Source organism: Ambystoma mexicanum, chromosome 5q, assembly GCF_040938575.1.
Source record: "Ambystoma mexicanum isolate Mex_15411 chromosome 5q, UKY_AmexF1_1, whole genome shotgun sequence".
NCBI classification, from domain to species: domain Eukaryota; kingdom Metazoa; phylum Chordata; class Amphibia; order Caudata; family Ambystomatidae; genus Ambystoma; species Ambystoma mexicanum.
In genome coordinates, this window is record NC_090933.1 from 1,109,273,506 (window position 1) to 1,109,297,485 (window position 23,980).

A 23,980-nucleotide genomic window follows, 5' to 3' on the forward strand; every position below is an offset into this window, starting at 1 on the left:
GTGACCAGATCATCAATGTTTTGGATCAACTTCCCATGTTTCAAGGGTTTGTTGTTAGCACATAACATGCCTCTGGTTTTCCAATTAACCAGGTGCTCCACGAACCCGTTCCGTACATAATCCGAATCTGTGATTATGACCAGTTCGTGGAGTTGATGCTGGTCAGCAGTGAGGATGGCCTGATGCACAGCCATCAACTCTGCCACCTGACTTCTTCGGGGACCAATTTTGTATCCAGCGGAGGGTTCTGGGAACTCATTCACCCATGCATTCCCTACGCCGGCCACCAGTTCTTTCTCCCCGTTGTTGTCAACATGGTAAGAGCATCCATCCACATAGACAGTGGGCATTCCCTCACACTTGTCTTCTTCAAAGACTTTGTGTGGGGAATTAAGGTATGCCTCCGTGTTGTCCTTGATTTTTAGACTTTCGTCCTCGAGACAGTTTTCTCTGGCACAATCATGCAAGTCAGCCAGACCTTGCGCGAGGGGACTCTTCTTGTTTTGGCCATATCTGACCTCCACAGGAAAGCCTTGCATTGACAGAATCCAGGAAGTAATTCGGGAATTACTCACATTTCCGGCCCGGATTCTATCACTTTGGAGATATTGCAGAGGCTGGTGTGGAGTCTCCACTATGATGTGTTCCCCTGGATAAACGGGCGGTAATTCTTCAATGCCCACACCATTGCCAGGAGTGCCTTCTCACAATCGTTGAATTTTTCCTCCACTGAGGATAAAGTTTTGCTCGCATAGGAGATTACTTTATTGACCTTGTCATGCTGCCGTCAAGCACGTATTAGAGAACCCCGTCTCCAAGAAGAACTCCTTGTTTCTGACGGGGTAAGCTAGGCAGGGCGCTTGTGAGAGGCTTCTTTTGAGTTGTTTTACTGCCTCGGCTTGTTCTGGACCCCATTCCCACTTGACCCCCCCCTTCAGGAGATGAATCAGGGGTCTGGTGATCTCTGCGTAGCCCTCAATGAACTTTCTGCTGTAATTAGTCAGTCCAAGGAGGCTCCTTAGTTCCCGCAGAGTTGTGGGGTCTTTCAGTTTCTGAAGTGCTTCCACTTTCTTTTCCTGGGGTCAGAGACCCTGAGGAGTAATCTCATGCCCCAAGAAATTAACACGGGTTCTACACCACTGTGCTTTCTGAAAGGAAAGTTTTGCTCCGGCGGCCCTCAACTGCGTCAGAACATAACGGATCTCTGCTATGTGTTCCTCCACAGATGAACTTTTGATGAGGACATCATCTACATAAGCCAGGTTACCCCTCGCACCCATGTCGGGCATGGCCTTATGTAGGAAAATATTGAACTCATTACCGGAGTTAAGGTATCCGAAGGGAGTCCGGGTCCATGTGTATTGCTGGCCCCCAAAGGTAAAAGCCAGCTTGTATTGGTCCTCCCTACTGACAGGCACAGTCCAGTATCCATTGGTCAGGTCTATTGCAGTGAATACCTGTGACCCCTGGATCTGGGCCAGCCCTTGGTCAATGTAGGGAAGAGGCCATCGGGAAGTATGGACCCGTTTGTTGAGCTCCCTGAGGTCGGCGCAGAGTCTCCACTGGCCGTTTGGTTTCAATATTCCCATCACCGGATTATTGAAGGTGCTGTGGACTGGACGGATTATTCCCCGGGACTCAAGGTTCTTAATTATTTCAGTAAGGGACTCCATTGATGCGAGAGGCAAGCGATATTGCTTCACAAACACAGGAGTCATGCCAGGGTCCGTGGGGATTGTTGTTGTGTGGATGTCAGTGCGACCACAGTCATATGAGTCTACCGCAAAGAGATCTTGGAAATCCAAGAAAACTTGTTTCAACTTTTGCTTTTGTTCCAGAGTCACACAGGCATCAGCTAGGTTGACTCTCTCTTCCACCATCTGCCTGAAGCCTGGAAAGACTTCTGGTTTGGCTATCTCTGCGGCCTCCTCCAGCTGGGTGGAGAAGTCCCTGGTCAGAGTGCTGATTTGGACTGGAGGCTTCAGGTGGGAAAGGCAGCCCTCATGGACCTGGAAAATCACCTCATCCCTCCTGAAGTCACAAGTCACATCTTCCTTACCATAAGGGCAAGAAGTGTACACCAGGAAGTTCCCCCCATGCCTGGTAAAAATCCTGTCTGGTGTTGTATTGTCATCACTGTCACTGTCAAAGCAGTCCTTGGGGATTGGCCCTAACAGTTCATTACCTAAATCTATGGAAAAATGTCGGTCATCAACCGCCATTCCAATAATGGTGCCTGCGGCTAGAGTAATACTCTTTAAGTCGCTGTTATCCACCCCTATTGGAATGGTGTCATGTTCTATGTTGACTAATGGAGTTGGGTTTACCCCCAACCCTTGCTGTTGGAGAAAAGCGTTTAGATGTATGTAAGCATCAGGGTTTTTCAAATATTGACCTCTTTTAACTTTCACTTCCAGGGAGAATTGTCGGGTCCTTTCTGGGATGGTGACTTCCTCTTTGATCTGAATTTCAACTGCATAAGGTAGCAATTGAGCTGACCTAAATGCTTTTTCTGGATCATCAAAGCCCATGGGATTATCCGCTAATCGGGACCAAGCTTTGAGGTTTATTAGGTCCAAACTAATGGCAAAGCGATTGAGAATGTCACTGCCTAAGTAAAAGGCGGCAGGGACGTCTCGCACGACCCAACAATTGTGGACTATGCTCTTGTTGCCAATGGAGATTTTGAGCATACACCTGCTTGGCAGGAGATGTTTGGAATTAGGCGCTTCCAGGTCCATTTCCCATTTGTCTATCAGTTTGAATGTGGGAATGGCTGGATCTTTTGGGAGTTGGCGGAACATGGCTTCGCTGATGAAGCTCTTACCGTTGTTCACACACACTCGAGCGAGAACAGAGTCCTTCCCATCATGTAACTGACCAGGGATGAACAACTGCTCTCCAATTTGCTGAATATCAGCCAGGCTCTGAGCTGATTTCACATCTTTCTGGACTATCGGAGTGGGAGTTTCTGATTGTGGATTAGTATAGAATCTCAGAGTGTTTCCTACCAGCGTGGAGTACCACTTTAGACTGGAAGGAAGGTTGATTTTCAGAAATAGAGAGGACCCCCCCATCACCAGTCTGTTGTCCTACTGCTATTACTGTCACGTCTGGAATTTGGTTGTTCTGGAAGTGAAATTCTACTTGGTCAGATTTTTGTTCAACCATGTGGCAGGTGCCGTTTAAACTAACATGGTTGACACTCTGTTTTAATTTTATTGGTCGGCTAGTCTGGGTCCAGAGGACCTTGTTTACGCAATCTATTAGGGGTGACAACCTTCTCAGGAGGTCATTCCCTAGTAAACAAGGGGTGCCCTCTGGAGTCACAACTATGACTGGGTGTTTCAACTTGTGTCGCCCAATTTTAATGTCCAAGTCTGCCGTCCCCTCGACGGGAATTTCCTTCCCGTCAAAGTTCTGGAGTTGTCCAGGAAGTGAGGTGAGAGGAATTTGGTAATTCCCTCCCCTTCCTGCATTCAGTTCATCAAAGGCCCTTCTGGACAGAAGGGTAGCTTGAGATCCAGTGTCCACCAGTGCCGAAATTGTACCCTGCCCCTGTACTTGTACCGGGGCATAGTATCTTCCCTCCTTCTCCTCAAGGGGGCACAGATAATGCACATTTTTGGACCACTGGTGGGCTAACTTTCTGGTTTTGGACATCGCTAGCGAAGAGATTTGGGCAGAATTCTGTGGAGAGCCTTGGGAATCTGAAAGAAAAAGTTGGCAACTGGAGATCAGAGCCATTGTGGGTTCCCCTGGCTCCGGTTCTGGGCCGCCCCCCCCTTTTTGGAGGCAGTCATCAGGATGGGTTTGAACCAGGGGATTTTCTTGCTGTTGTTTCTGGGATGAGATGGTGGGCGGCGGTAGCTCAGTCTCCACCTCTCCCCAGTCTGGATTTGCATCCCTAGGGACCCATTTTTCTTTGGGAGGAGTTCCCTCCTCTCTGAAGGAGAAGATCCTTTTCCCAGGATCCTCTGAGGATCCCTCTCCCTCAAATTGGAAGATCTGTACTTCCTCCTCAAACTGAGTCTGTTTGGGTCTTTTGTTTCTCCTACCCCCCCTCTGCTCCTTAGGAGGCAGACTTTCAGGGGCAAGAGATTTTGTTTCCGGTTCCTGGGTTTCCAGGGGCTGTTTACAAGTGAGGAAGGAAGCTTCCTCCCAGGCTTTACACCCCCCTTCCCTTTGTGCCTCCTCCCTGGGAACCGGTGAGTTATCGGGGTGCTGCCCCCATCATTGTTCTGGAGCACCAGGTCCAGAGTTGGGTGCGTTCTGCGCTGGCATGCCGATCTGAGGGTTCTGCTGAGCCCTCAGTATGTGACCCAGATCCCGCACCATGTTTTGAACCTGGCGCTCAAACTGGGAAACCCGCTCAGGCTGATACGGGGCCCTGTTTTCTCCCCTGGGCTGATCCCGGGAAGGGTAGCTATCCCTTCTTTGGTAGTACCCCTGGTTGGGAAGATTTGGATACCCCTCCACCCTTGGCCTCCCCTCTCCCGGATTTGGTTGTCTGGGCTCAAGGAATTGGGGAAAGAAGGGTGGAGGATTTTGGGGTGGATACCTGGGGAAGAAGTTCTGCCCAGGGTTTGGAGAATTTCTGCCCTCCAATGGGAAGTTAGGAGGGAAGTTCCCTGGGTTAGGTGCTTGGCTGGATCCCCCCCCTTGGGCTGGAGGAGTCCACACATAACCCAGGATGGGTCTGTTTCCCTTGTAACGGGGGCTTACATAATCAGGAGAGCGAGGGACCCCATTTGTGGGGCTGCTTCCCTGGCTCCCTGTCTGTGACTGGCCCGAGGACCTTCTGGGCCTAGCATTATTAGGTGCAGGTAGGTTTTTAGGCCCCCCCATCTCCAATTCTAAAACGGGGGTGACCTTTACCTCTGCCACCTTGGCAGCAGCAGGGGTGTTGTTGACTTTGGGGTTTTTGGGCGCATTATTTTTATTTTCTATTGGCTTCTGCACCTCATAGATCCGGGTCGCCTGTTCAATGACCCAGTCTAAAGATCTTTTCTCGTGAAAATCCCTCACAAGCTGGGTCATTATGTATTTGGGCAAGGCATGGAAAAACGTATTAATAAATTCTCTGCTATCCGTGCGCACCCTTCTTGTGGTCTGTGCAAAAGCACGCTTTAACTCCTGCACAAACTCTTGTGGGGCCTGATCCTCCCCACATTGTAAATTGTAGGCTGCCTTGCGAGCCTCTTGAGGATTTCTATGAGTAGAAAAATGTTTTAATATGGCCGCCCTATAGGTGGACCACTTGGAATGATTTTGGTCCTCCAGCCCTGCAAAGAAACTGGAGTACTCTGGGGAGAATGTCCACTTTACATATTGGATACAGCTTTGGCTGTCCTTCAAATGAAAAGTCTCCATCATTTGCTCATAGAGCTCCAAGTGTTCCCAAACAGAGTACTTGGCGTTCTTATGATAAGGCGTGATGACACTCCTGATTGCCTTAATCTGCTTCAATGGGTCCTTAAGCAAGGCCCTTTTTGCCTTATTGGCCTTTTTGGTCCGGGTAACCCTTGTCCATTCGTCCTCTGACTCAGAGGCACTGCTCCCAGAGGTTCCTGTCTGATCTTCCAGGTTTTCCCGGATTCTGCGAGCCTGGGAATGGCTGGCAGAATGTGGGGACCTGGTCTCCTGTGTCCTGTACCGCTTAGAGGAGTCTTCAGATCCCTCCTTGCTGCCAGGATTTGATGGGTACCCCCCCCACTGACCTAACTGGGCAGAGGTTTTCAGGATGCCCTTAATGGGCCTACTCACCTGGGGTTCCCCTTCAAATTGCACTGTGCTTGGGTGCCCATACCCGGATGCCAGCCCCTCCATTCATGGGTGGTACTGGCCTATGAGCCCCATGCTTCTGGCTGGATAGTAACCTGCCATCCCTGTTGCCCTGTGCTCATGTGCGCCAGGGGACATGGGGGTGGCAGAGTCCAGGGACTGAGAGAAATAAAGGCCTATGGTACTAGCGCTCCTGGGGTTATGCTCAGGAGTTTCTCTTTCCCAGCGAACCTCATATCTATCCGCCCCTGCTCCCTGTTGCAATGCAAGAGCCTGCGCCTTCAGTTCCTCAGTTAAGGCCTTACTAGACTCTATCAGTCTCTCCTGCATCGCTACCTGTTGTTGGAGTCTATCATTGTGCTGGCAGAGAGCCTCATTCTCTCTCTGCGTTTCCTGATTGGTCCTGGAGCACTGGGCCAGTCTTTGCTGCAGGAGGGTTACCTCCTGAGCTGTGTCCCTATTGGCCTGCTCCTTTCTTGCCAGAGCATCCTCCACCTTCCTGGTGTGCTCTAACAAGTTATGGTGTTCTTTTTGGAGGTCACCCAGTCCCTGGAGGGCCAGGTGATTTTCTTCCATTTTCCTTTTTAAGTGGCAGACTTCCTGGCCTAAGGCGTCTCTCTCCTGACTAAGAGCCTGCATTTGTGCCGCCAGGTCGTCCCTCTGCCTTTGAAAGGCACCAGGTTTCTGGCGCTCCTGGTCAAACTCTGCCTGGGTACCCAGGTCTTTCAGAATCAGCTTGTTGCTCTCTGCCTTCACTCTATCTAGATGACTTTGCAGGGTGGCTACCTGCTCCGTGCATGCCCTGTTAAAGTCTAATTGTTGCTCCAGCTTTTTCTGGCTCTGCAGTAGGGAGTCCAATCCTTCTTGGTACTCCTTCTGCAAGGCCAGAAATCTGGTATCCTGGTCAGCCTTTTCCTGTTGCAGGATGTCCATATCCCTCTTTATTTTAATGATGTGCTGTCTACTCTCATTTTCTGACTCCTGGCTCCCCTGCAGCCTCTGCTCAGAAGAGACCAGGTCAGATTGGACCTTCTCTAACGCCATCTGTCGCTTATTCGCCAGATCTTGGCTTTCAGTACATTTATCCTGCATGCCTCCCATATATAGGTACAGGTATGCGGCTATCCTAACCATCTTGTCTTGTTCATCCTTAGCTTTAGGAGCCATGTATAGTTCACTCAGGGCCACATGTAGGGGACCCTGATCTCCCCAGATATCTGACCCTGTTTCAGTGACCTGTTGCGTGATGGCCTGCAGCCAGACCGTGCGGTCCTGGTGAGTCCACTCACCTCTCACAAATAACTTATGTAAGAAGTGCTCTCTGGCTATTTTCATGTCTACTAAGGTCGTCATTCTAGAGATTGGTCTCTGTCCTGACTTACAGAAGTTTGTATTTTATTTTTGCAAAACAGACCTTTTCCTTAGAGCGTTCCTTTGAGGAGTGCTTTACAGCGTAACACAGCGTGTGATCCGACCGGATATGTGTATCTGGTCAGCTGGCACGCTGTATTAATCTGCACAAGTGATAAATCTAATCCAAACGTCCGGCACGAGCCCCCAATTTGTAAGAGGATTCAATTCAACACTACAGCTAAGTCAATGCCTAGTCTGGGATACTGAATGGAAACCCTTATTGATATATCTTTATGTCCAGTTCATGCGTTCTGGATGACTACCCCTATATAACACCCCTCCCTGGGAATCCCCCTGACCCCACTGAGCCAAGAAGTAGTTCTGTTTTGCAAGTTAAAAGGTGTATTTGATAATTTAAACCATATATATATATATATATATATCACACTTTATAATAATTTAATAATTGAAGATCACACTGAATCTGAGCAGTAATCAATAATGGATAGTCTGGCACTAGCACACTTCTTTATAATCAATGATGAGTGGTTATAGGATGGATAAGATAGCAACAATACTTTATGGTTTCAAATGGATGCAAGGTGGAATGAAAATGCAGTACAGAAAATACTCAATATGCGTTCAACAAACCAATGTAATCACTTTTCTCTGGCAATCCCCTCCCCCCTTTATGCAATGCAAGGAAATGGAAGGAAAGCACACAGTTCTCAGAAATGCAATCAAATGTAATTCAGTTCACCCCAGCAAGCTTACACTACAGAAGTTGGAAACACAGGCCCAAAATGCTTTTATATGTGCTGGCAATGAAGTGAAAAAATATGCTAAAATGCTTTCAATTCCCTCTAGAGGTTCAGGGTGAGTGGTATCAAGTTAATATTAGTCCAAGCTCACTTTAGCAAGGATCTAGGAGTAACTAGCAGGTTAAACGAATTTTTGGCAACTGAAAGCAAGAAAACTGCTGTTTTCACACGTTGAGAAATTTGCAAATCGCGGCAAAATCGCGAGTGCGTTTTTCGCGATTGCGGCAAAAGTATCGGGGATAGGAATGCGGTTCTAAGTTTGTAGGAAAGCTAAGATTTTAAGCTTTCAAAGGAAAGTTACTGCAAGTCTCTAGCACAAACGGTTACGGAGTTATAAACGATTAAATAAAGGTAGTTTTTCGGGTTTGGAATGTTAAAATTCAAAGTGACAAATGACAGCTAGCAACTAGAAATGACAGATGACAGCTTTACAAATGACAGGTGACAGTTAGGAGGCAGTTCTACTTAGATTAAAATAGATTGAATTATATTATTTTAACTAGAAGATTGGTTCTGCACAGTTCTGCTGGGTACTCACAATATATTTTGGAAATAAATGGGCCTCGCCACGGATCTGGTCAGGTTTTAGACTGGACTCTGGTCTGGTCTCTGCACTTCACAGTGATCTGGGTCAGCTCTCTCTCTCTCTCTGGATTCTGGAGATTGATGGATTTGAAGTCTGGATCTTTCTGCACAGCTTTCTCTAGAGATTGATGGAGGTAAAGTATGGATTTTCCCGGCAGAGCGTCCCGCAGCAAATGGATTTGAAGGTCCCTATCTGTCCTGTCTGTCTGCTTTTATGTGTTTTGAAAATGGGTGTGTGTGCAGCATCACTAGGCTCTACCCCTCTCCACTTGTCATTGGCCACTTCATCCGCTTCCCCTTGATTGGGGGAATGAAATGAAGTGTCATCATGATGAGGTCTGTTTATGGTACAGAGAACCCACCCCTGTCAAATTACACACAATCTATATTTTGACCCAAAAGACATATTTGCACAGGTACACATTTGTTTAAAATTACATGCACCCTTCACATATCACAGGAGGTATACCCTGTCCAAATCTGCTCTTCCTGGGAGCTTGCATTCAGAAATGGCAACATTTGCACTTTGTAACTGATTTCGTAATATCGGACATTACCCCAAATTTATACACATGTGCGCAAGGAGTATGGACATTACTTGATGAAGTGTCATATTTTTAACATGCATACATTTTAAGTAATACCCTCTTAACTGCTATCTTACCCCCAGATCATGCCACCGGTTCTAAAAACCTCTTAAAATGTGGGCAGAAAAATCACAAGAATTATGGCATCATTTAAATAATTTTCACAAGTCCGCTCTATGAGTTATTCATCTTTTTCTAAAACCATATTTTGGCTGCAGGGGTGTGGTTTCCCCCCAGCACAAGGTTGAATTTCTGGTTTTTCCAGTTCTGCCAAGCCAGCTTGCTCTCACAGGCAGTGCTCCTCCCCTTTACTTCCAGGAGGAAGCCACTTTTTACGGCCCCCATAATAAAACATTTGCCTGAGTCAGGACAGGGCTTTGTTCAATTTCCTGCAGAGCCCAGGTAATTCAATCAGGGAAGTGTCATATCCCTTTTGGTGGGAGCAGCAAAAGGCAGATAGGCCTGGGAACACAGCTGTTGTGCAAGTCTCATCTCCTGTCGGGGGTAGCTGGTGGGCAGAATTCAGTTCCTTAAGTCAGGCCCCAGCTAATGTCACTTTTAGTTACCCAGTTTTCTGCATTCAAATAAAATGAACCATTTTTACATATGCAGCTAAAATGCTGATTCTAAGTTCAAAACTATGGCATTTCAACAGTGACAACTTATGTGACACTCAAAAGTAGGTCACTCATTTCTTTTAAACATTTCGATTTTTGGTAGTTTTCAGTCCAAATTTACTTAAACTGCTGAAATCCACAGCTCAGCCAGTTTTGTTATAAACCTTCAAGTCACTTCAGAATATAACTTTACATTGGATCCACCTCTCAGTAAGTATTTCTTTGGCATGCTTTGGGTTCATCTATTCAGTTTTACATGAAAAAGAAAAGAAAAGTCTGGTGCTGTTTTAAAACGCCGGCTTTCTGATAGTGGTGAGTACTGGTACTGCACCCATTTTTGGGATTTAAGAAAATGAGTTCCCCACAATTCTAGGTTTCTTTTGGCAATCAGCATTGCCATTCCCAATGGTTTCAGACTACTGTGTGGGTAGTCCAATGGTGGTTTTAGGCAGTGCCCTTCTGTGCCCATAACATCGGCAAAATGGGTGGCAGCCTATTCTTCATGCACTTCCCTGGGCATTTTCTGGGAAGCTCTGGCCATCATGATGTTTTCAATGCCAGTACTGCACAGTTTTTGAGGTAGGGCTTGGATGCGTGGATAAAAACATCCCACAAGACCAAAAGATGCCTGCCTCCAGGTGGAGGTGAAGACAAAATAGCCGGAATGCCAAAGAAAAGTTGACTTCTATCGAGAAGGATCCAAGAGTACCAAGATGAAAGAGAACCCGAATGAACCAAAAGAGGTATACAAGAGTCCTGACATATGGAGTTCCATGTATTTATTATTTTAATTAATTGTTTTAATCTGTTGTGTTAATTATTTGTTTTAGTTAGTTGTTTTATTTTATTATTTTCAATTGACTTCAAGTATACAATTGAAGTACTGGACTGAAAATTTCCATTGGGAAGGCAAATGTAGAACATTTTATAAGAATTGATAAATTCAGTTGAATTTTAATATTATATTGATTGAACAGCAACTTTCAATTTTCATCTTCACGACAAGGATGTTAATTGTATTGGATTGTTACATTTTTGAAAGAAGGAAAGGAACAAGTTGGATTTTTTACAATTGTGGCTCAGATTAGCCAAATTAAAAAAAAGGAGGGTATTTGCAGGAGTGTTTAGCGTGTTTTGGGAGCACAGAGTACAGCACCACTGCACAGGATCAATGAATAGCATGTTTTTTTTTGCATGTTTTTTTTTTTTTGAAGTGCAGCGCCACTGCATGGGTTTGGTGCATTGATATAATGTGGTACAGCAAGACATGTGTTATTGAGCATTTTTATCTGACGCCACTGCATGGGTTTGGTGCATTGCTATGATTTAGTTGTTTCAAGCTATGTGTTGCCAGTGTAACAATGACATATAAGTAAGGGCAGGTTATTCAGTCAAAAACGATTTTTACATATAAAATGCAAATACATTTTTCACAGTTAAAAGCACACATCTGTACCATCAAAATGCACACCATTTCTCACCTGAAATGCCTATGTTGCAAGAGACACATTTGGTAATTAACAAACTAATCTCACTAAAAAGACTAATAATTATAACTCATTAATAAAAGAATGTGTCTTCACTGCAAAAAGAGGCAGACTCTGAAAATCAGTTTCAAACACACATTAAAGTTTTTTTTTCTTTGCCTTTCTGTGCTCTGTCCACAGTAACTGCAGGAAGCAAAGACTTTAATAAGCAGGAAATCAGCTTGTTACAGTTGCAACTGTACAAGAAGAACCATTGTTAAAAGTAGGAGGATAGAACATGATTGATTCTGATTGGAGCACGTCAAATCAAGCATAATGTTAGAGGCTGTGACTAGTGCTTTGCTGCAGAATCTGGGGGAAGAAAGGCAGAGACATCTTGACACAGCTCGAAGAAGGACGGGGTTGACAGCTGGGGATGCCTGATTCCTAAAGCAGATTCAACTTGGTTGCAGAGATTGGCTTTTCCAGTCAACAAGTCCCAGTTCGAGTGACAGCAGATGCTTGTCCTTGCTGGGTGAACCCTTCCAGAAGGCGAACAGCCAAAGAAGTTACATGCTGAATAAGCCTGGTAATTATCTCGCTGAGGTGTGGGGGCTGAGTGTGTACGAGAATATTCAGTCAGTGTAGGAAAGGAGATTCCTGTGCTTTACTCACGTGTTTAATGTTGCAAATTGAGTTCTTGTCTCCGCCACTCTCTTTTCAGTGTATCACAGATAATGCTGTTACTGTGCTATTTCATTTATTTCTGTAAAGAGTGAGATCGTGTTTAAATGCAACTTTTATAATACACAAAAATATCTGAAAGCAGACGGGTGGTGTGTTCTATATTTACCAATACAGTGCTGATGATGTGGGGAGATGTTTAGACAGTGCAATTGTCATTTTCAAGGTAGCTAAACATAAGATTTGGCTGCAGCTGTATGCACAATGTAATTCAGTATGAGAAATTATAACTAACTGTGTGTGTTGTAGTCTGCCGGAGGTCTATGAGTCGGCAGAAAGGGAGACCCGGGACATAGTTCACTACCGTATATAAGATAGTGAAAAATACCACATGATAGCTCGCTGCCGTAGATAAGACAGAGAGAAATTGCCCATGGTGGCACACTAAAAATGAAAATGTGGTGTTCCTGAAATGCAAGCATGAGGTCTCTCTAGTGATTACACGAAAAATCTAAACAAAAATAAGGGGTACTGGATATTGGGGCCACAAATAAAACAAAGGAATTATGCTCACCAAAATTCTACCAATCACGAATACCAACCACGCATGTCTGTGGGCTGAAATAATGCATGTCCACTGTATTATTGTTGTACATGGCCCAATCTGAATACAAGGAGTGATTGTTGCTAAATTATTTTTCGGCGGTAAGAAAATACCGCCAGGCCCCAAATCTACACAAAATACCCAACAGACCCACATGGGGCTGCACAATGACTGTACAGCTTATTTATTCTTACCGGGGTGATCCTCGTCCACCCCTAATTGTACAGATTTGCCACCCTGCTTTGCTCTGCTTCCTAGCGCTCGTTGCATTGATAGGGGAATGGCAGCTCTCTGGAGGAGAGGGTGCCACGTTGGGATATAGGATACTGCCCACCGGAGCTTGGTGCCTCCTACAGTCCCAGCTTTCCAAGACACACTGAGCTGAGCTGGACATCACTGGCACCTTGTTTCCTTGGCACGCCTAACAGTCTCAACAGAATCCTAATGCCCTGATCTGGAATCCAGATGAGGAGCCTTGTGATGGCGGGGGGAGGGTTGGACCAAGTATTGTTGGCCTATCTCACTGCATGTGTCTTAATATGTAGGGGGTAAGGAGGCAAGTGGCAAAGCCAGTGGAAGCGCAGATATCCACCCATAATTATTTGGGGAATGTAATCTACCTGAAATCCAATGACTTAATAATGCACAGTGCTGAGCATTCAGCCAGGCTGAATCTTGGGAAGCATCACTTGCCCAGGACAACCAGCCTTTAAAAATGGAACATTCAGTTACACGTATCTGCCAACCGCTACCCGCTACCCACGGCCAATCACTGGAAAGACCCTGTAAAACCATCCCTACTGTGACAAGTGCACACAGACCATGAAGAATCCTAACCCATGACTATATACTCAACCCGAAAAGATGGAGTAAGGAGGCTCAAGCTTCAGTATCCAAAAATCACTACTGATGGATAAAACTTATCAGCAAGAAGAAGACAGCCAGCCTGTCAACTATCTGATTTACAGCCTGCCAACCTCATTCTGGATGTGTGAAATCTAGCAGGGAAATATGTCGCTCGAGGCCCATTCTTAAGCAATATGCCCCCAGTGGCGGGGGCATTACCGAGTCTGGTAATGCCCTGGGTCCCATAGCTATAGCCTCGCAGGGGGATGGTCCCACTTTGAGCCTCCTCATTGGCTGAAGGGCTGCCACACCCCCCGTCGAGGACAAATCATCTGGAATACCGGCCGAGAATTGAGGGATTCTCGGCCGAGTAACGACCCGGCGAGAGCCAATCAGAATGTGTGTTACATTCTGCTTGACTCTCGCCGGGTACTAACAAGTTATATCCAAAGCCTCACGCGTCTCCCTTGGATGCTGCCTGCACCAGAAGGAAAAGTGTTTGGATAACAGACACCATATGACATTGTTCCCAAGACCAGAAATAGGCCTGATCTATCATTCTCATAATATGTTGCCTGCTTTTGGGGACAATTCATTAGCTGTCAGATTCAATTTCACCAAATTCACAGTGTGGCCCCAAAAGCATAGGACCTCAAATCAGCCTTGATAACATACATGCTCAAACACCCTGGACCACCAGTCCAGAGATGAACTGCCTCAGGCTCTTGCACATTAAGTGATATAAAATCTTCCCGTCTCAACTATGCGCAGACAGCTTGGAGGACTCGGTTCCTTATCTGGGTGCAGCAGCACTACAAATAATGCAATTTTTACACAAAGACTTGAAACAGGATATTTACACCAGAAGCAGGAACTTAAATTCATAACGAATCATAACAATAATTTGCGTATTCATTCATCTATTTGTGTTTTACTATTCACCAACAGCACTGTTGTTTCAAAGCAGAGGTTGGGAAGCTATGGGGGGGGGAGCAGGGAAGTGCAGCAACCAGCTGTGGTTGCGAGCAGAGGAGCATACATTCCTATATGACATAAGATCATTATTTGAAAATAAGTACAACACTATTAAATAATACTGGTATATCCAGGGGGAGAAAACAGCTGTTAGGTTTAGGCGAAGCATGATTAGTGTTAATGAAGAGCCTGGGAGGTGAAACCTAGAAAGGGAAACAATAAGATTGTGAGTGCGGCCGGCCAGGGTGCTCTGGTGAAGACACCCAGTTGATTTTTTGGGAAGGCTGAATTCATCAGGGCTGATTTTGTATTTGGGTTCAGCTCTCAAGCAAGCAGGTATATTTGTCCACATTTTCTGTTGGACTCCAGAGAGGTTTGCCCCATGTCTAAGTATTTTACTGTTAGGAGAAGTCAGGAGATTTTATTTTTCCTTGAACCTAAAATGACTATCGGGGGCATAGTGGGGCAGTATAGTTCAGAAGTACCAGAGGTCTTTCTTATATAGGCATCTGTGGGTCACACACAGAACTTTCGGATGCATGTTGGCTTCATATGGAATGCATTTTAAGGCCTTTGTGGCTGGTGTGATGGGTTCTATTTTGTGGAGGTTCAATATCTGTTGCAATGTATGATTTTGAATGAGACTTATTTGGTTGATCTGTTGCTTGGTGAGGCCCACGTACAAGGAGTTGCAGTACTCCAAGGTTGACTGGACAAGTGCCCTGGCCAACTCTACTTTCATGGCCATCTTCAGGTAAGGGATGATTTCTCACAGTATGAGAAGGGTTAAGTGGGCTTTGCAGGAAATCACCTCAATTTGCAGGTATCTGGACATCCCTGTCTCAAGGATGAAGCCTAGAACTTGTATTAAATTGGAAGGAGAGGGATGGGGGGGTAAGGGGTTCTGAATATTGGAATGGGGCAAGTGTGGGACAGGGCAGCCAAACACGAGGATTTCAGTCTTTTAGTACTTGATGCAGAGGTGGTTGAAGTGCAGCCAATCATGCACAGTCCTCGAAGCCTGTTTGGTAATTTATCATGGGTTTGGTGTTTTTGATAAGGTTAAATGGTATTCATACACCACCGGTGTCGTGCTGAAGAGCCAGAAAGAAACAATTAAGGATGGATGCCAGGGGTATAAAGTATGAATTGTAAAACAAGGGGTTGAGTGTGGATTGCAGGTGGTCGCATAGGTTTAGACGTGATGGGTTAGATTGGAACTTTCCAATTTTAACACAAGTGGTGCAATCAGTAAGGGATGATCCAATCAATTTAGGGTGAGTTCTTAAATGTCTGTGCTGAACTTCAGTCTGTTAATGAGTGTCGTAATATTTACATTATCATAAATTTCAGAATGGTCTATAAGAATCTGTACGGAAAGAGCATTGTTGTTAGGTGCTTGGGAGAATCTCCTCTCACCTGTGTGGTAGCTGTGGGTGATATAAATCAACATAACATACACATGAGGGCTATTCATGTGGTTCAGAATTGCTGTACCGTGACTTGTCATGAAGTGAGTTCAATCATTAACTAAATTAGGATAACTAAACTATGGCCTTTTATCCAGTATATAGCCAGAAAATGGATGTTAAGTATGATTTTAATGGTGTCCCAGTCAAAGGAGGGGTTTTATTTTTCAAAGTGGAGATGGCTGCCTCTTTTAGAGGTTCAGGGATAATGCCTGTCTTGAAAGAGGAGTTACAGACAAGGACAATTGCCCATGCTAACATGTTTGTGTTTCTCATTATTGAGCTGGGCAGAGGGCAGCTGTGTCCCAGATGCCTTCAACTCGTTAAGCAATCATGCAAATCTAATTGAAAGAGGTGGGTCTGAAGTGTGGGAATGCAGGAATGTGCTCTTCAGGGGTTGGGAAGGAAGTTAGACCTTTCCCTGGTGATGTTGTCCTGCATTGTCTAGGGTTTAACAAGGTAATGTGGGTCAACTTGTTGGCAAGTGCCAGTGAATGTGTAAGGTAAGTGTATAGTTGAGGTAGTGTAAATAATGCCTTAAGGAGTTTAAATGTTGTAGAGAACCTACTAATGGAAGTCCTGACTCTGTTATCATACTAAGCTTTAAAAAATTAATAATAAAAAAACATATATCCTCTGGGCTGTATATGCCAGGTGTGGTTGTCTGTGTGGGACTGGGCCTGCTTCCACCTATGTTCTAGGTTTCATAAGGTACTTCTCTCGATTTCAGCTCATGAACAAACCAATTGTTTAGTCTTTCAGTGGGGACATATTTTTATTTTCCTGGCCTGAAGGCACTAGGATGTCTACTGATTAAGTGATACCTTGGTTCAGAGCATTGGGAAGAGACTAAGGATGCTGACCAAAGTCCAAAATGGATGGGGAGATAAAGGTTTATTGGAAGCCTAGTTCTGTTATCCCCCTGAGGAATCTGATGGAGGTACTGGTTGGCGGTAACTGTGCTTGTTATATGGACTTGAGCAGTGTCTCTTGCAAAGGATACATTGGGGATTTGTATATGGTATCGAAATATGAGAGGCCATCTCTATAAATATATTAGTAGGAATGATGACATTGAGAGCATGTCCTTCTTCTCTTACCAAGGAGGAGTACCCAAGATCATCCATAGGGTTCTTGAACGAACTGGATAGCATATTTGTCAGAGAAGGTGCCAAGCAGAAGATGTGTCTCCTAGAATCAGGATATTTTGAATGCAGTGAAAATGTACTCCCCTGACTATTGAGAAGAGGCTGGAAGAAGTTCTGACCTTTCTCTCCTAACAAGTCTTTGAACGGTACTAAGTGAATAAATCGATGATTTCAAATCAATTTCATAAATGATAGATTTAGAAAGACTGCTCTGAGACCACTCCGAGCGGTCTTTCCAAATCGAACTATCAGCCTTTGAGACACACACTAGTGCATGTATGTGCTGACAGGCATTGCAGGACGCAGAGGAGGAGCCACGTGAGTCACAGGTGAGTGTGTGTGTCAGTTATGTGTGTGTGCGTGCATGTGTGTGGGTGTGTGTGCATGCGTGTGTGAAAAGGAAGAACGTTAGGGCAGGGCAAGGGGGCAAATGTAACTGTTTGCATGTTTGTGTTTTTGTGTGCCTATGTGTTGGATGGAATGAGTGGGAATGCTTGGGTCAAAAGGGGGCAGTGGGGTGGCGGGGGAGCAAGGAGGAAAGGGGACTTGGTAGGTTGGTGGGTGAAACTCCCCGGAATCTTTTTTTTAAAACCATCAGCACGGGCAGGCAGGGGAGTGGCTTACCTGTGAGGTTGGGGTTTTGACCCCTCTCCCCCGGCATTTGCTATTTCTGCCTTTTGCGGGCAAAAAGTAGAGCAATCACATAAAAGCCTTTGAACACTCTGAACACACCAAACTCGAGCAAGGAGGTGTGTAATAACAAGTGTGCCAAAAATAGTTTTGCTGGCAACATTTGCATTTGAGGGGCTCCAAGTGAAATCCCCATTGCAAGCCTAGAAGAATATTGTTATTCTGTCTTCAGGGAAACGCTGGGCGATGGGCATTCTTCAGACCTCACTCAATAGAGCTCTTGGGGCCTTTGCAATCTTTCAGCAATGCAAAGACTGTATGCCAGATATCTTGACAAGAGTCTATTGCTTCCAGATAAAAGAAAAGATCTTCGCTAAAGCCCAACTTCAGCACAGTTGGACTCGAACACAGCATGAGTCTCCAGTTTCCATTGTTCTCCTTGGTCTTTTGTAATAGTTCAGTTGTTGGCATTTAATTTCATTTTTGGGCTGGATGATATGGATTTTACGCAGCAGATACCCTCACTCTGGTTCTTATACTAGTATAGGCATTCTGGGAGCATATACACAGTAAATGCAGTAACAGAGTGGCTGTCCTTACCATGGTGTTCCGAATAGATTTAAGCGTAGAATATTGTTTTAACAATCAAAGGGTTTTATGGTTTGCGGTACTTCATAGACACAAGTGACAGGCACTTCAGAAAATGTATGAGCAGTTCATGGCAGTGGCTGAGTTATCGTTTTTTAAAACTTTACAGAATAGGATTCATGGTAGCTTATGTTTATGGTTATAATAATAATGATTTTATTGTGATATAGTACAAAATCTGAACTTTACAGGTAAGTACGTCCATTAACTTAATACATAAAATCACAACTTCATAAAGAATAGAATCATACGTATAAGGTGAGGTTTAGAAAAAATCACAAAACATAAGCTTAAAAACGTAGAGACATAAGAGTCATAAAAATGTGGCACAAATGATAATAATACAATCAGAGTGATACCAATTCCAGGAGGCATTAAGCCAAGTGCTCCTCCAGCCCTCACAATAGCGTCAATTAAAGGGGCTAGTATTCCTAATCTTGTTCCACGCCTGACACAGTGGGATATGCTTGCTTTCATAGCAAAACTTTAACGTTAGTCCATACCCTATATAGTGCCAGCTGCGTCCCAATAGAGTCTGAATTTAAGCAGTAATCCCAGAAGGGCTCCCCCATGATAGAGTCATACTTAATTACCAGACTACCCAACAGACACATATAGAGTGGACCCAATCGAGGGTGCTGTGTTAACACGTGCCTGGTTGTCTCCAAATTGTCCCCTGTCCCACAAATGCGGAAGCACCTATCTTTGGGCAAAATGCCCAGCCACGGGCCAACAACAGTTAGTACCTGTAGTTGGTTGGTATCCAGCCTAAGCATAAATTGTCGCACCTCTGGGTCCAGACAGATCATCAGGTAGTATTGAGTCTTCCTATATCTATGGATGACGTGTGTGACAGCCTCATACCTCTTCTGGGTAGACAGATGAGTGTAATTCTGGTTCCAGTCCCATCTATTCATTTTGTGCATAAAAGATTTTTTCAAATGCACAAATGGCATCGTTCTCTTCTTGTCATGGGACCAGTCTATTTCAGTGAATAAGGACTCATTTAGTTGTTTATAGCTAAATCCATGGGGGGCCTTTCCATCTTCGAAGTTATTGCCTGCCAAGCCAAGTAATTTACAAGTTGGTGTAGTGAGTGCCTTCAAATAGAACACACCTTGTGCTTGCAGAGCCATGCCCTTAAGTGAAATTAAACCCAGCTTCAACCTTAGAAATTGAATGGGGCAGGCAGGTCCGATACCCAGTACAGCCCGCCAATACTGGCCCTCCAGAATATTCAGCCAATTCAGGTCCTGCATTGCTAATGCCTCTAAGCCGTACTGGATGGCCATTGCAAAACACTGCTGGTACTTTTATAATCCCAGCAATGCTATACACCACCATCCCCTTGGTGAATTTACAGGCCTGGAGTATAAGACGTTTGGCTTGCCTCTCTTTTTGGGTGATGATTAGGCTATAATTAAGGAGACCATCAAATTCCAAACCCAAGTATGGATAGGATTGATCAATACTAATCCTACCCAAACTTGTCTCAACCCCAGAGCGGCTAGGTCCATTTCTAGTAATTACCACTATCTTTGTTTTTCCCAAATTGATAGTTAGGCCCAGTTGGGCCGAATAAAGGGCCCACTCCTCTAGCATGCTCTTAACACACGATAACTTTAGATCAAATAATATAAGATCGTCAGCATAGAGCATACCTACTATAGGTGTATCTCCTAGTTTAGGAGGGCAGTTTGCTTTAGAGACCATCCTTGGAAGTAAGTCCGCTATATACAGATTGTATAGCATGGGTGCCACCACACATCCCTGTTTAACTCCCATGTTAATACAAATTGGATCTGTAGCCTCTACCTCATTATCAAGTCTAACTCTAGCGCTGTTGTCACTGTGTAAGGTCGTTAGTACATGCAGTATCCAGCTGGGGCAATGTAGTCCACTTAGCTTGGCCCACAGTGTCTCCCGTTTGACTTAGTCGAAGGCACTACAAAAATCAACAAATACTATATACAGTGAAGCATCTCTATTACTCAGTGTGGTGTTAAGTATTTGGTCCACGACCCGAATGGTATGTGTTGTTCGGGAACCAGGTCTGAAACCGGTCTGAGCAAAACTCAAGATTTTGTTTGCTACCACCCAGGTCTCTAACTCTTTTATGACAAGTGTCATAAATATCTTAATAGTTAGATCAAGCATGGAGAGAAGTCGGTATTTACCAGCATTACACCGATCTCCCTTCTTATACACCGGTATAAGTACCGACCTTCTCCATGTTGACGGGATCCCGGCAGATCTACAGACACGTGAAAAGAGAGTCAGAAACAGCTGTGCCCAATTATCCAGGTCCTTTTTTAACACTGAGTTCCCTAGCCCATTTGGACCCGGCGCATTAGAGGGCTTAAGGTCTAAGATGGCCTGCTTTACCATTTTATGGCTTAATGGGAGGGGCCAAGAATCAATTTGCATAACAGTAGAGGGGGCGGGCACGTTGACATTAAAGAACTTGTTCTTAATATGTTCTGCCCACTGCTGCCCACCAATGGGATTCAAGATTCTTAGCCTCTGCTCTCCTCCTGCCTCACCTAGAGTTTCCAGATATTTTGTGCATTTCTACTACAGATGGCAGTGGCTGAGTTATAGTTTTTTTTTTTTACTTTACAGAATAGGATTTATGGTAGCTTATGGTTATAGATGTCAAATTTTGAGGATTCTGTTGTGTTCTGCTGCAAACATAATGGATTTTTCGCTAAGTTCTTTAACTTACAGGATACTAAGAAAATGACAACATATTTGCCTCTGCTCAATTTGCTGTTGTCAATGAAATTTCACCAAACCTGGAATGCAGCTGATTCGACCTGGCCAATTAGCACCTAGCAAGAGGGTGTGAGCCATTCAGTGACCTTTAAGTTTGAGATTTCTCTTCACACACACGCTGGGTTCTGGAGTGCTGACACCATCCTCCTTTCCCTTCTACATCGCTAGACCCAAGCACACACAGACTCCTAATTCAGCCATGAGCAGTAGGGTTGTGGTGACAAAATTAAGTGAAACATGTTCAGCTTAATGAAAAACATACAGTGAAAGATAATAAATCATACGTCACACCCAGGTTGGCCACTATATACGTGTAGTAAGTGTGTAGGGAGAAAACACCATGAAATGAAACATACACTACAAAAAGCGCACACTAACAAACATATTCATTCACCATTCACTGCCCCAACACAAACATCAACACATAGCCCAAAGTCAAGCACCTTTCACTTTACATTCTACAAACCATATATACGTGGATCATTAATACAGGTTTCCAGGACACCAACAAAATACCATGAAGAACATCATTACAAAATATGCACATAAGTAAAGCTTTGCTACTTAAATCACATCTGTCAGCATAACTTGCATGCAAATCACAAAATATCTCTTTAAAAACATAGGAATCAGTGGGATTTAAAAAAAAAACAATTTAAGGTTAAAACCTATAAAAGTTAAAGTCTACAAACATTGAAGTGCGAAGTGTTAGGAAAGATTTCATCAATGTGTAATTTCCCCTCAATTTGTGGACCCCCAAACTTTTTGCTTTTGTTTGGCTATCCTATCCTGACTTTTGCAAGTAGTGCACAGCCTTCAGCTGTGCTCCCCCGGGCTTTTGCTCACTTGTTATGGGGAAAATGAAACATCCTTCAGACTGTCAGTACTGGGAAACTATGTTTCCTTAGTCTTCGACTGTGTTGCAATTTTTTGGTAACTTTTTAACAGTGCACAATGTACCTTCCCGTACCTTCCCATACCGTGCACTGGGGTCCTTTTTGTTTTATGGACCTAGACACCCTTGAAGGATTTTTTGGTGAATGGACGGACATGTGTGCTTGGGATGAAACACTTTTTATAAGTGTTTTTCTTCTTTTTACAGGATCACATCGGTTTACCGCGTTTGGTTCCAGACTGTGGCCAGGTCTGAAAATGGTCGGCCGAATCTTGACCGCCTGCCAAGCTATCTAGATTGGTCTGGCTTGTCAAGAAGGTTCCCCTGTTCTACTAAACTAGGGTGGCCTCCTAAACCTCAGCCCACCAGGTCAGAGTTCAGAAATTCATCTTAATGCCAAGGTTTAACCTGTTATTAATCACTCAATGCTAAATAAAACCAACCTTGTTGAACCCTTTATCCAGCCTCACAAATAAATAGACAAAACGTAATGTCAGCAGATTTCTATATATTTGCAGCATAAACCATCATGATACCAAAGTACATAGTAAACATACAGTATGTTAAAGGAAGCACATATTGCATGTTTTAAAATTGAAACAGTCCTAACATGCACATTGAAGTAAATTATATAAAACATACCCCAAATCTTACAATTAACTAACAGAAGAATACATTTTTGCTATGATCATCATAAAATATTTCACACCAAAAAAAAATCAACATTCACTTGCTCAGTACAAACATGAACGGTGTCAGGGCCGCTAGAGTGGGCCACATGCTAGAACGTGTAGACCTCCTTAAGGCATCCCAGAGAAAATACATATTTACATCCCCGAAAGAAAAAGAAAATGTGGGGTGGTAGAAGGCCAGAAATAATCATAGGTAAGGATGAGCAAAGGTTTTTTGCAACTGGCGTGCTTGTGCGAAGCTCTAGTTTACCGCTATGCACAGTCGCAATGTTTTTAAGGTTTTTTCCACCTAAGTCAATGTAATTTCGTTTGCCCACACCTTTCATTTAGCAGATGAAATATTGCATCATTTCTGTTTGCCACTAAACATCACCGCACACATGTATGTCTAGGAAGTAGTTACCAAAAGAACTGATAATCATACCCCCCTTACCGAAAAACATTACTTGATAATGTGCAATCAGCGGCGCAGAACAAACAGACATAACCACATTTGTGAACATTATGACTGCCTAAAAGTACACTTAGAAGAAAACAAAAGATGCATACGTACATTTGCAGATGTTTATTCACACATGTATCCATCATCAATCGATGTCTCATCAAATTGTTGGGCAAAGTACAAATACATTCACAGTTAATCCACAGGTTAGTTTTAATGCATGTCATTATGAATTGCCTTTCCTTAGGTTGGCAACACATGTGAGGGTCACACAGCAGAACGAAGGATGCATCCGGATTACCTAAAGGGGCACAGGTGTGGACAGCCCCGCTCCCAGGACAGCCACGAGAGGAAAGCAAGACATATAGGGCCTGATTCATGGAACGTTTTCCTAAGGGATTGTGCCATTATAAAATACTTCCATGAATCAGGCCGATAGCGTCTAGCCTGCTTGAATCTGCAGTGCATGGCATGCGCTCTCCATTATTCCTTTCACCTGAAAATAATCGGTTTTCTATTAAAAGAAAATGCCACCAAGCATATTTAGGTGGGAACATTTCCTGTAGATAGTACCTTAATGCAGCAGGGAATGCTAGTAGAATTTGTTCCTCCATTTTAGCTGTTATCAGAGAAAAAACACAGAAAACCTCAAGAGCATTATTTATCATGCTAATGGTGACATATGGATGCGGATATGCAAGCAAAAACCTGGCTTGTTGGTACTCATGGTTCCAGTAAAAAAAGTAGTAAAACACTTTGCAAGTTCGTGAAGTTTGCTGCTGCACATTCTTCCAATAGGCTTCATGAGTGGTGAGAAGGCAAATTCATGCAACTTAACACAGCCCTACACCTAAGATTAAAGTTAAAAGAAAACTATTTAGGGCAGTGCATACTACAAAAGGCAACATATATGATTGGAAATACAGGTGAAAATAACTTAAGGTATAATGATGTACGTC